We start from the raw sequence: 13,983 nt of genomic DNA, 5'->3' as shown, positions 1-13,983 counted from the left end.
ACAAAACATTCTAAGAGACTTTCTGACAGTATTGTTTGTGTGTGTGTGTGTGTGTGTGTGTGTGTGTGTGTGTGTGTGTGTGTGTGTGTGTCTAGGCTGGAGACCAACCCCCATGTCTTTTCTCAGAAACCATTAACCTTGGTTTCATAGACAGGGCCTTTCCTTTGCCTGGGCCACACCAATTAGGCTAAGATGACTGCCCAGAGACCCCCAGGGATCTGTTTTATCTCTGCTTTCCCAGGGCTGTGATTATAAGTTCACACAACTGTACCCTGCTTTTTATGTGGGGACTGGGTATCTAATGCAGGTACTCTAGTTTGAATCTCTCCGGACCCCACAGTAGTATGTTGGGGCAAAAAGATTAAAAATAATGAATTAACAAAATGAAAATATTCTTAAGTCCTAGCCAGAAGACTGACCCAGGTGGTCGGTGTTTTATTTAAAATGAACTGTGTAGGGTGGTATAGCTCAGGGGTAGAGTATTTGACTGCAGATCAAGAGGTCCCTGGTTCAAATCCAGGTGCCCCCTTCCTTCCTGGGTCTTTAAGAAAAATAAAATGAACTGTGTGCATGTTCCACATATGTGTGTAAGTTCCTTTACCTACCTTCCCTACTGTAAAAATATTTTTTAGAAAAGTACATGTCCCACCCACCACAAACCTGGCTCAGATTTGGTCCCATGGTAAAATCCACAATCTTGAGAGTTTACTCAGACAGAGACTATACTAGAAACAAAATTGAGACAATCAGTGCTAAACCTAAATGTTGCATGCACTCAGATGCTTCACTGCAGTTACATGGGGGAACCTCCACCGAGTAGAGTCGACTAGGGCCAAACTACAGAGCTTTCTACCTCCAGCCATACAGCAGTGTCCTCCTCCAGTCATTTCTCACAACATAAACAAGGTTGGCTGCAGGTTCAGATTCTCTTACTTTAGCCTTCCAGGAACTGGGGTGGATGGCATAAACCACAGTGCCCAGCTTGCAGACAGCTCTTATTATGTGGAATATACACCAATGATGGATCTATTCTTTGGGAATTTTACACATGTATACGATGTATTTTGATCATATCCAAACTCCAGTACTCCCTTAACTTCTTTGAGATCGTCCCCATGTCCTGCTCTCCACTTCATATATTCTTTTTCTTCTTTATAACCCACTGAGTACGGTTAGTGTTGCCTGTATGCCCATAGGTATATATGGGGTCAACCATTGACACTCTAATAGAAGCTAATTCCCTGAAGAAAACTGACTCTCTAATGCCCAGCATCCATCAACTGTCAATAAATCCTGAGGTAGGGGTGGCACTTCATGAGTCCTACCCCCCAATCCATAATGGAATGTTAATTGACTTGAACTTATGCAGGTCTTATTTAGGCAGCCACAGCTGCTGTGAGTTCATGAGTACCACAGCCCTTCTGTGTCCAGAAGACACGGTTTCACAAGAATCCTCCAAGATCACTGGCTCTTGCAATGCTTTGGCTTCTCTTCCATAGTGTTCCACAAGCCTTTAGTTAAAGGGGGTTGATATAGTTTCCAATTTGGGGCTGAGCATTCTACAGCCAGTTATTTTCTATACTTTGATTAGTTGTGTCTGTGTTAACCACCACCAGTCAGATGAGGATTAGAGCTATAAAAATCTATGAGTATAAAAACAAATATTTAAAAGCAATTTGATGCTATGTTCATTTAGCAAAAATAATAATAGTAGGTTCTCCCCTGGGGTGCATGACCTTCCCAGCCGAGGCTTCTTGTTCCCATTTGCAATATGAATTCCAACCTGTGGAGTGGACCTTAAATGCAATCATAAAGTGATGTGTTACCTCCATAATATTTGCACTACTATCTCACTATTGGGCATATCTTGCCATGTTAGTTGTTATTGGAGCTCATAGGGTTCACAGGTAAGACCATTGGTGACCTTTCTCTCTAGAAGCCTGCATAGTATTGTCTACCTGAATGGGAAGTTTGCTGATGTTTAATTATTAGCAGTTAATAAAAAATACCTTGAAATACTTTCTGAGCTAAACAAAATTGAACCATAATTCTTTGTAGCACATGAACAATTTCTGAAGTATAGTGAGAAGGATCTGGGAATAGATGGGGGTAGGGAAACCATGATCAGAATATATTGAATGCAAAAAATAACTGGGGGAAAAGAATTAAGACTTGCTATAAGAAAGTCCTGAGGTCTAGGCTGTATTAGTTTTCTGTTACTGTATAACATATTACCACAAAGTTACCAGGTCATTAAAAAACACCCAGTTATGATTTCACTTTCTATAGTAAAAACTCTACTTAATTGTGTATGTCATTCCCTTCAGGCTTCTATAATGGATTATTACAGAGTGGAGATAAGATACACAGTAGAAAGTTATTGCTCACAGTTCTGAAATTGGACATATTCAGGTTCTGTCATGAACCACTTCCAAGGTGTTGATATACAATATCTTCTTATGTCTTCACATGGCAAAAAGAAGTTAAGTGAGTTTTTTCAGGTCCCTTTCATACACTTGAACTTAGCCACAAGGCCAAGAAGTTATAGGGTTATTGTAGTTGGTTTTTATTTTTACTCTTTGCTCTTTGGAGGCCAGCCACCCAGCTCCCAAATAAGTACACAGAGACTTATTCTTACATATGAATGTCTGGCCTTAGCTTGGCATCTTTCTAGTCAGCCTTTCTTAACTTAAATTATCCCATCTACCATTTGCCTCTAGGCATCTACCTTTCTCTATTCTATATAACTTTCTTCCCTTCTTACACCGTGGCTGGCTGTTTGACTGTATGGCTGGTTGTTTGGCTGGGTAGCTGACCCCTGGCATCCTCCTCTGCTTCTCCTTTTCTCACTCCTCTCTCTCTTCCCTAGATTTCTCCTGCTATTAATTCTCTCTGTCTGGTAGCCCCACGTATCCCTCCCCTGCCTACCTATTGGGTGCCCGGCTTTTTTAAATCAATCAGGTGTTTTAGGCAGGCAAATTAAAATAGCTTCACATAGTTAAAATGCAAAATAAAAGAATGCAACATATCTTTGCATCCTTAAACAAATATTACACAGCATAAATGAATATATCAGATCTTCAGCTCATTTTCCACAACAGGTGATCCCTTTTATAAGGACACTAATCCCTATCATAAGTGTTCCAGTCTTGCAGCCTAATCATCTCCAAAATGATCCACCTTCTACTGTCATCATATAAGGATTAAGGCTTTAACCCAAAAATCTGGTGGAAGGTTACGCACATCCAGTCTACTGACCTGAGTCAGTGCTCAGGGTCTCATTTGGCTGAAATCACAGCAATGGCTAAGGCTATGATCTCATCTGAGGCTCCAGGTTTCTTCTGACCTCACTAGACATCAGTTAAACTTGCTGCATTTCAGTTCTGGTTACTTCCCATCTCCAAGGACCACATTCAACTCTTAAGGGGCTATCATCAACGAGCTTTTATACCTATGGCTCCCCCATGTTCTGGCTCTCTCACAACATGATATCTTATTTCTTACAAGACCAATGAACTTTTAATGACTGCCCTAGTTAGGTCAGGCTCACCAAGGGTATTCCCCTTTTAATTAACTCAGTCATCTATGATTAGCAAATTTACAATGACAAAATTATTTCATTTTTGTCACAGAGTAAGCTAACTATGACAATGCTAATCCGTTGTGTTCATAGGTTCTCCTTACACACAGGGGAGGGAGGAATGCATACTAGGGATGGGGATATTGAAGCTGTCTTAGATTTCTGCGGCACTACAAAGGCTTATATCTGCCATCGATTTCAAATTCATGCAATTATTGAAGAAGAGAAGACATATTTGCCAGCAGGGTGTTTGTTTTTAATATTTAGTGTCTTTTTCATTCTTCTACTCTTCCAATACTCTCTTCTTTCTTGCAAAACCTATATTTCACGGTTTTACATTTTGATATTTTTATGTGGTGGGGGGATGTAACCCATGGTCACAAGCATCCTAAGCAAGTGCACTGTTACTGAGATATACTTCTAAACCTATTGTTTGGAAAGGTTTTCCACTGTAGTTTTTGCTCAGTGTGGGGGTGGGTTGTAATAGGCATTTTAAGTCAGATTAACGCCAACTTATTTCTACTTAAACACTTCAATAAAGTGCCAGTACTTCACTACTAAGGATTTGAGTTACATGTGTGTATCTTTGCAGTTCAGCTTGAAGGCAGATCTGCCAGAAACTGGTTTTGTTGTTGCTTTTTCAGTCTTTGCTTATCTGGTAATACCTTTATTTCTCCTTCATTTTTGAAGGATTTTTTTTTCTGGATATATAGTTCCAGATCGGTATGTTTCTTTTTTCTTTTGATGCTTTGAATATGTCATCCCACTGTTATTCTTTGTTATTTCTGGTGTCTATGAGTTATTTCTCACTTGCCACTTTCTAGATTCACTCTGAGTCATTATCTTTTGACAGTTTGATTGTGATGTGTTAAAATATAGATATGTTTTGTATTTATTTAGAGTTCATTAGGCATCTTAGATATATGGTGTTTTCTCATCAAATTTGACAAGTTTGGGGCTTTTGAAATTTTTATGCTATCATTACTCTCTTCGTGAAACTCTCATTATGTATGTTATTATATTATATTTAATGATGTCCCATGTTTTCCTGTGACATCACGTTTCTTCAATTATTTTACACTCCTATTTTCAGATTGCATATTCTCCATGGATCTCTATTCAAGTTCATGAACTACTGACAACTCATATTTACTGTTGAACCCATTTAGTGAACTCTTCATTTCAAGCATAATACTTTTCAAGTCCAAATGTTTCTTTTTAAAATAATTTATTTACTCATATCTTCATTTATATGAGACAGGGTCTCAATGTAGTCAAGGATGGCCTTGGAATCACTATATAGCCAAAGTCCAAACCCCAAATAAGGAGATCACAAACATGTGCTACCATACCCAACTTTGTTGATACTTTCTATTTGACAAGACATAGTCATCGATATTTCTGTTTGATGAGACATTCTTATCACACATTCTGCTTATTCTTTTTTCACTTTATTTTTTAATATTGTAGTGTGATGGATGATGTTGTTTGTCAATTTGATACACTAGAGAAATAGGACCTTCAACCAAGGAATTGCCTCCTTAAAGTGAACCTAGGAACATGTTTATGGGGCATTTTTGGTTGCAGATTGAAGTATGAGAGACCATTTCACTGTTGGCGGTGCCCACTCTGAACAGGTGGTCCTCGGTTGCATAAGAAAGATGACTGAACTTGAGTGTGGGAGAAAGCCATTAATCTGCATTCCTCCATGGTCTCTGCTTCAGTTCCTTCCCTGATTTCCCTGGATGATGGACCATGATGTGGACATGTAAATCAAATAAATCCTTTGCTCTCCCAAGTTACTTTTGATCATGGTGTTTATCACTCCAACAGAAAGCAAACTAAAATACAGTACATTCATTATACAAAATGTGAGCTACTTTGTTCATACTTAACCCTTTACTATCCTTTTATAATTTTATCCTAGTCCCCTCTTGTTGGACACCTTTCTCTTCCCAAGTTGTCCCCCTTCTACTTTCATGTTTTTGATGCTGTTATTGTTGTGAGACAGGTTTTACCCATGTCCTCCAGGCTGGCCTGATATTCACCACATATCCCAGGCTGGGCTTACGCTTCAGCCACCCTTTTGAGTGCTACGATTAGACATTACACCCAGGTTGTTCTTGTTGCTGCTGTCATTGTTAATTTAGTTTGTGTATATGAGAGAAAATATACAATACTTGTTTTTCTGAATTTGAATTATTTTATTTAATATATGTAATGTAAACTCCAGTTCCACCCATTTTCCTGAAAATTACAGAATTTCATTCTTATTTATAGCTGAATAAAACCCATATATATATATATATATATATATATACATGCTAACCATATTCCCTTTATCCACTTATCTGTTTAATAGGTACTTCATCAGATATTATAATGCTCCTACTATGAACAGTGCCACAATAAATGTGCAGATATCTATGCTACAAACTGATTCCTTTGTATATATACTTAGGAGTGATGTTTTTAACTAATTTTGATTCTTTCAGGTAAATATACACAGTTAGTACAGCCAACTCTTACAATAGTTCCACTTTATTTTTAACTTCAAGTTTTTAAATATTTTTAGGAACCTTCATACTGGTTTCTATAGTGGCTACACTAATTCACATTCATACCTACAGTATATAATGGGTCCTTTAAACATGATTTCTACCAATTCTTTGAACATATTAAAAATAGATATTTCCCCCATGCCAGGTGTAGGACACTGCCCTTCAAGTTATTTGTCAGGGGCTCCCATAGATTCCCAAAACAAAATAGGCAGTTACAGTTACAGTTGATTGCCTGTAGGTGATAAAACTCTATTGCTGAAGACACCACACACTTTGGTCACAGGACATAGCAAATTCAAACTATGACTTATCTGTATGTTTCCTCCACACTCTTACCTTTCAGAGTGCCAGAAGGTGCCATGGGCTGCTAAGGGAGAAAAGTCATCAACTGTTTTACCCAGTTGTGAAAAATGCAAGCTGCAATAACAACCAACCTGGCAAGATATGCCCATTGATGCAACATTGCCATGAATGTTATGGGAAGTGTATTAGTCAGCGTTCTCTAGAATAATAGAACTTATACAATGAATCTCTCTTATATATAAAAAGGGGATTTATTAGAATGACTTACAGGCTGTGGTCCAGTTAATCCAACAATGGATGGCTGTGAACAGAAAGTCCAAGAATCCAGTAGTTGCTCAATCCACAAGGTTGGATATCTCGGCTGGTCTTCAGCATACATGGAATACAGAACAAGTAGGCTGTAATTCCGGGAAAGGAATGGATGTGTTAGCAAGGGGAGGGCAAACAGGCAAAGAGCAAAAGCATGTAGTGCTTTATACTGGCTACCAGGCTGCTGTCACCTAATTGGCATTGTAACTGTGTCTTCAAAAGGCCATTCCATCTTTCTGTTAGGCCAATTGTTTCAGGATCATGGGGAATATGGGAAATTCATAGATTCAGTGATTGTGTGGCCACTGCCACACTTCTCTGACTGTGAAGTGAGTTCCTTGGTCAGAAGCAATACTGTGTGGAATACCATAACAGTGGATCAGGCATTCTGTAACTCCACAAATTGTGTTTTAGCAGAAGCATTATGTGTAGGAAAGGCAAATCTATAACCAGAATAAGGATCTACAGCGGTAAGGACAAAGCATTATCCTTTCTATAGATGAAGTGGTACAATGTAGTCAACCTTCCACCAGGTTGCTGACTGGCCACCTTAGGAAATGGTACCATATCTTGGGCTCAGTATTGGTCTCTGCTTTTGGCAGATATGACACTCAGCAGCAGCTATAGACAAATCAGTCTTGGTGAGTAGAAGTCTTTGCTGTTGAGCCCATGCATAACCTCCATCTCTGACACCCTGGCTATTTCGTTCATGGGCCCATTGGGCAGTGGCAGATATGACTTGGGAAAGAGTCTGACTGTCCACAGAAGGGGTCATTTTATCTACTAAATTACTAAACTCCTCAGCTGAAGTCACTGCCAGGCTGCTGGAGCCTATGACCACTGGGGCCTATTGATATTCTGATGACATACCATGACCAAGTGCCACCTGACACTCCATTGTAAGGAAGAAATGGACAGCTCAAACATACAGGTTGATAGAGGAAACCAGAGGGAAAGATCATTCTCCCAGAAAGAACTGCCAGGACCTTGGTAACTGACTTTCACAAGGCTATTCACCTGGGATCGACAAAACTTTCTGAGTTTCTCAGACAAAGGTGTGTTATACCTGTACTAGACATCCTAGTGTGCTATGTCTCAGACAGATGCCAGGTTTGTGCTCAAGCAAAGCCAAAACAGAGTCCTTACCCAGTAAGGTATCTGAATGAGAGACGAACACCCCCAATGAACTCTAAGAACTTCTATGGCCATGAAGGTAGCTGGCGTTTATACCATGGACTCACCACACCCAGGTCAAAAGAGTGGAAGCCATGGATGACTATGCCAAATGGACTGACTCCAAACTATTATCCCATTAAAATTAATGTTTCACCAGGCCCCAGGTCCTTCCACTATACTCTACCTCCTACTAAGTCTCATGTTCGATATAAATACAGGGTCATGGTTCAATCCCCACCTCCTTCAGGCCTGAACCTGGGAACTGAAGAAGATATAAACAGGGGAGGTATTAGCTAGTGTGACTATAGACCACAAACCCATTTTCATCTTGACCTTTGCTCACTGATGTTCACTTTAAGTATTTGGTTGTAATGGAGAACCAAAATACATGGGAGTTTATCTTTTGAGATAGGAATATAGAGTTTACAGATCTATGCATGCCCTGTGACTGGGTCCCCTGGTTGCCTGGAACAAGGGAGTTTCCATTGCAAAAACAGGTTGTAAAACAGAGACTTCCTGAAAAAACACAAATTAAGATTTAGAAAGAAATTGCCTCCCCAAAAATTCGCACTAGGAGAATGTAACTCAATGGTCATAAAACTAAAATCTAAAAATTCCATAAGAAAGATTGTGGCCTTTGGGAAACAGGGAAAACCTGGGGAAACACACTCCATGCCACAGGAAGGGACCCCAGGAGTAGAGTTTATCATTCACAGCCAGAAATCATCTAGGATGGCTGGTTATGCTTAGACCTTACTACATAGGAATAGGAACTAACCAGACTGTCAGCCCATTGACTGACAACTCACTGTGATGGGGACAGCCCAGATTAATGTTTGAGGACTCACAAGGGGATGAAACTTGTCTAATCCCAAACTTTTAACCTAGGCATTTCCTTTATTCTGATGCTGCTATTCTATTCAGATTTGTGGGTTAATTCACCTGAATAGCAGCAATATTATCAAGTCCGTGAGACTACATGGTGGGCGTGTACCAATGGTTTGACTAAATGTGCCTCTTCTGATGATTCCCAAACTGAGTAGACAGGTTGATCAGGACCTAGAGGTATTAAAAGTTTCTGTTTCTTAATTAAAACAAGTTAGATTCTCTGGCAGAAATGGTTCCACAAAATTGGAGAGGCTTTTTGAACTTTCTTTTTGGGTTGTCCTTTGTGTCTCTCATATCCTGCATCTCCATCCCATTCATTTCCCGTCCCTTTGTATCCACCCTGTGCCCTTGCAACCTCCCTACCTCCACAAAATAAAATTAAATTTAAGAGAAAAAGAAGAAAAATCAGTAAAATAAAACCAATGCTAACAAAAATTAGACAGCCTTAGACTTACTTCTCATGAGATAAAAGAAATTATGTCTGCCTTTGGAAGAAATCTGTTGTTCCTATGCTAACTGATCTGGAGTAATTTTAAAAAAGCTTATCATGGTTGAGGAAAACCTCAAAAAGGGAAAGACAAAGACACAAATCAAATAATTGATACCAGTCTCAGTTCTATTGGTCCCCCCTGGCTAGCTACTCTGCTATCAGTACTAGTTGGGCCTTTAATTCTCATTCAGATTGGTTTAACAGTGGGCCCCTGAGTCTTAAACTATATTGCCAAATAGTATGAGTCCACTATTTGACTCATTCATGAAGAAAAGTAGGGAATGTAACATGCCCCCAGACCTTAGTAGGCCCCCAAATCTTAGCACAACTGATTCCATGATGGAAGTACCAGTCAGGCCATAAAACTCAGCATGTAGACAGCATTACCTGTCAAAAGTTAAACAAAGATCCAATCCATCAAAGGCCATAGTCCTGGGATGTCTAATGTACTAACCTTGCTTTTGGCTTCTGTAGTTCCACTTCTGACTAACTGTTCTTGTTAACTGAAGTGTGTCAGCCCAGAACATGGTTTTTCAGCTGAAAAGCTCGTGCTGAGAAAGGCTCAAGGCTACACGGAGATCCTGAACAGCCAGTGTACTCACCCTCTGGCTAATAAAGACATCCTATTGGCTTAAACCCATGTCTGAGCAATCCCCTCTGGTGGACAGTCCACAACAAAACAATCTGTTCTTCTGATGAGCTTGCCTTTATATGTGACTTGGTGTTCCTCTTACTGTCTTCAATATAGTTTCTTTGTTTTAATTAAAATATTATAACAGACTTCTTTTCTGATTCTTGTGTTTCTTCTATCCCTATAACCTGTATATTTGGTCTTTTTAGAGTTGCACATTTACCTTGGAATCCTTTGTCTTTGTTGTATCATTCCATTTTGTCTTCCTTATTTTTAATCTCGGGCATCCTATTCTCTCCTTGATGTATTCTATTGCTAAAACTTTATGCATAATTTTACTTGGCCTACTGTGTTTCTTTTCCAGAATTTCAGATTGTTTTTTTGTTCAGAAGTTCTAGCTCCTTGTTGGATTCCTCTTTCCTATCATCCACTGTCTTCCTTATTTTGTTCAGTTATTTGTGTCTTTGAACATACTTATTTTGAGTTCTCAGTCTGAAATTTCATCCAACTCACTTTGACTAAATGCTATTACTGTAGGGTTAATCATTTTTATTAGATTTCATGTTTCTTGCGTTACTGCTTTGAGATTTATGCATCTGGTTTTATTTTGTTGCTTGGTTTGTTGCTATCAGCTGCATTCTTTCAGTTGAAGTATTTGCAATGTTCAGTTGGGACTTGGATTCAGTAGAATACAGGGTGTAGTTTGGAAAATAATTCCTTAGTCCAGGATCTCAGTGTCCCTGGTGTAAGCTCTATATTATTCCCTGAGTCTAATATTTACTAAGTGAGCAACCACAGCTGTTCTGTATTATCACTATGCAATTGTCATACTAGTCAATTAATAACGTACCTGTTTAACTGTAATAACTGTTGGAGGGAAAACAACCGAGGATAATATGGACTATACAATGATTTTGGTTAATAAGATTAGGAGTTAGGGTTTGATAAATAGTTCAGCAGTTAAGAGAGCACACTGCTTTAGCTCAGTGTTCAGTTCCAAGAACTAACAACTGACTATAACTCCAGCTCCAGAGAATCCAGTGCCTCTGACCTCCAAGGACACCTGCACTCAAGGGAACATACCCACACATACACATGATCTAAACTAAATATCTAAAAGGGATTCGGAATGGGAGGGAAGGAGAGTGGGCAAAGATAAAAATTAAGTATTAGATGAACTTTCAAAAGAAAAAAATGAAGATGTATAAAGTAGCTAGGAAAGGAAGGCTTATATACTCTTATAGTCCATAAGTTTGGAGACTGGTAAATCTATGGAGGATTATAATCAATAAACCAAAGAGGGATAAGAATAGAAGAAAAAGAAAATATGCAGGAATAAGAGAGGTATCCATCAATTAAAAGAATCACATTTTGACCTCAATTAGCCTTGGGGTTTACTGTTAATTGGGGCACATAACTTGAATGGTTTGTTATCAAGAGTCTAGTAATCCTTCTTATGTGTCTGCCTCTATATCCTTCTGGCATTATTTGGACACCCATATATTATGCTATTTATGCTCATCAGGACAAAAAAGCATGCACTCTTATTGGTCTGAAGTTTATGGCACTGCTGTTTAGTGAGAACACCAGTGTCTCAGTCGCTTTGTGGTCACCATGCTGGGCATTCTTTACCCGGTGGTAGCCAACAGTGGTCATACAACCCCCTACTACAATTCTATGGCTGTGGTTGGTTCACCAGATTTATATTCTAGACATCCACAGACCAGAGGACTGTTGGGATAAATTCACCTCCAATCACATAATTCATGGCTTTTAGGGATTGTCCTTGGGAATTAATAGAAAGAAAAGAAGATGGAATAAAGAAGCCTTGAAGATTGTAGAGTAGAAAATTAGCAGATAACTAAGCTTGACATTGTAATCAGGAAGCACCAGCCAGAGAATTGTGAGTTTAAGGCTAGACTGAATGATATAGTAGGAACCTGTCTCAAAAAGGCAAAATGGCTATGATTATAGCTCAGGAGTAGTGTGGATGTCAGCCACTTAGGGAGTTGTAGGTCAGCCTGAGCAAGACTGTTTCAAAATATACAAGACTCAAGATGACTGTTGTACTTTTGGTAAAGCCACTTAGCATTTTAGAGATTACTTCTTATTTTTATTTCTTTTGCTTCCATGGTCTTTAAACTACCAGTGCTTCTAATATGTTTTCTGCTGCTGTAAGACACCCTTTCTATATGGATACCAAAGCCCAAAGAGATGCGATGTCTTGGAGAAGGACTCCACAACAGATTAATGGCTGAGCTGGGACTAGAACAAGGATCTTTCCACTACAGTACTATTATGCCTATAAGCAAATGAGTCCTGGCTAGAACATGTCACAGGTGTATAGGGCTTTCCTTTTTCTTCAGAATTATTTGGTGCGAGTCCAGGGACCGAAAGCAGTGTTCCAATTAAGGCTTGCTTTTCTACCACCTGGAAGGTTATTTCATGATGCTTTGGAGTTTTTAATGTGTGGATATATATAGATATAGATAGATATAGATAGATAGATATGTAGATAGATAGATATGTAGATATAGATAGATAGATAGATGCTGTTGTTTTGCTTTGTTTTAGTTAAAGAGCCAAGCACTTAAAGTTCTGAAAAGTTTAAATAGCTACTCAAAACCCTGCCCGAAGAGTTCCAATACCTGACCAGATGTTCCTCAAGATTTCTGGCAGTACTGAGGGCTATGCGTCTTCTGGGAGTGAGGGAGCTGAGGATATTGGCAAGCTGTCTGGTAAAAACAGTCTCCTCTTCTTTCCACCCCATGCCCTATGACTCTGGTGGGGGTGGACATGGGAGTGTGCTAGCTAGAAGAGAGTAATCTTAGAGTTGTCTTGCTTTCCTAAAAGGAACTTGTAAATTCTCCACTGGGGAATTCAGAAAGATGAGTTGCTTCCCTAGACACCTGGGCCAGGGTTCTGAGAAAGATGGATTATTTCCTGAGTGCTGCAATTACCTACATCTGTATATTTTAAATCAACAGAAGAACTGAGCAGTTTAAAGCAGACTCTTACCACTCCTCTCAGGGAAGCAGACTGGTTGCAGATCCTCACCTCTCCTCCAGAACCAATCCCCCAGGCTCATCCCCAGCTCTGTAGCAGACCATCTGCTGTGGACTCCCTTTCCTCTCTGACCCCATTCCCAAAGGATCACAAAGACCTTCTCCTCCAATCTTCCTTCCCCCCAAACTCATCCCAGTATCCCATCCTCTAATACCAACAGGCATTCTCTGGGAACACAGCAGCTGAGCAGACCAGGGAAACAGCTAAGTTAACAGACCTCTACCCCCTCCTCTCTAAACCCAATCCTCCAGTCACAACCCTAGTTCTGCAACAGAGTATCTGCTACAGCAGTCCTTCCCCCAACACATCTCCTGTGAATCCCAGAGACCTTCTCCTCCTAACCTCCTTCCCCCATGTTGCTTTATCTCAGCCCCCAACTCCAGCAGGTACCTCCTGCTAATCCACAGGCCACTCCTGCCAGGTAAGCAAGCAGACTGCCTATAGATCTTCTCTCTCCTTGTGTTCATCCAGTCTCATCCCCAGCACTATAGCAACCCTCTGGGCTGACCTCTCTTCACTGTCTCCCCCATTCCAAGGAGATGAAATCAGCAGATCCTGGTTGAACACTCTGCTTTCCTCCTTCCTGTGAGCCCCTCCAGACTCCTAGTCTATTCCCATTCCCAAGATTCAGCTTCCAATACACAGAAACTCATTTTATCTGGAATCCACAGTGGCCACAACTATTAGCTCCACAGAAAATTTCCTATCAAGAAACACACAGACATCACAAAGAGACTTGCTTTGTGTACAATTATGTGGTCAAATTTGGAGAAAGTTCCATGAGGTGCTGAGAAGAAGGTGTATTCTTTTGTGTTTGGGTAAAATGTTCTGTAAATGTCTGCTAAGTCCATTTGGTTTAAAATATCTGTTAGCTCCAACATCTACTTAGTTTTTGTTTGGATGACCTGTCGGTGAGATTGTGGTATTGAAGTCTCCCACTATGAGTGTGTGAGGTTCAATGTGTGATTTAAGCTGTAGA

At 39.8% G+C, this 13,983-nt stretch overlaps 1 non-coding gene across 1 annotated transcript; it reads left to right on the top strand.

Moving 5' to 3' along the window:
• Positions 1 to 456: 456 nt before the first annotated feature.
• Positions 457 to 529, top strand: Trnac-gca. Its single transcript has one exon. It is a non-coding gene; the product is annotated as a tRNA-Cys (tRNA).
• The last annotated feature ends 13,454 nt before the right edge of the window (positions 530 to 13,983 follow it).

Source organism: Mesocricetus auratus, unplaced genomic scaffold (assembly GCF_017639785.1).
Source record: "Mesocricetus auratus isolate SY011 unplaced genomic scaffold, BCM_Maur_2.0 Super-Scaffold_100033, whole genome shotgun sequence".
Lineage (NCBI taxonomy): Eukaryota > Metazoa > Chordata > Mammalia > Rodentia > Cricetidae > Mesocricetus > Mesocricetus auratus.
Note: the sequence above shows the minus strand (reverse complement) of the source record. Positions and strands in the feature narration are given on the sequence as shown.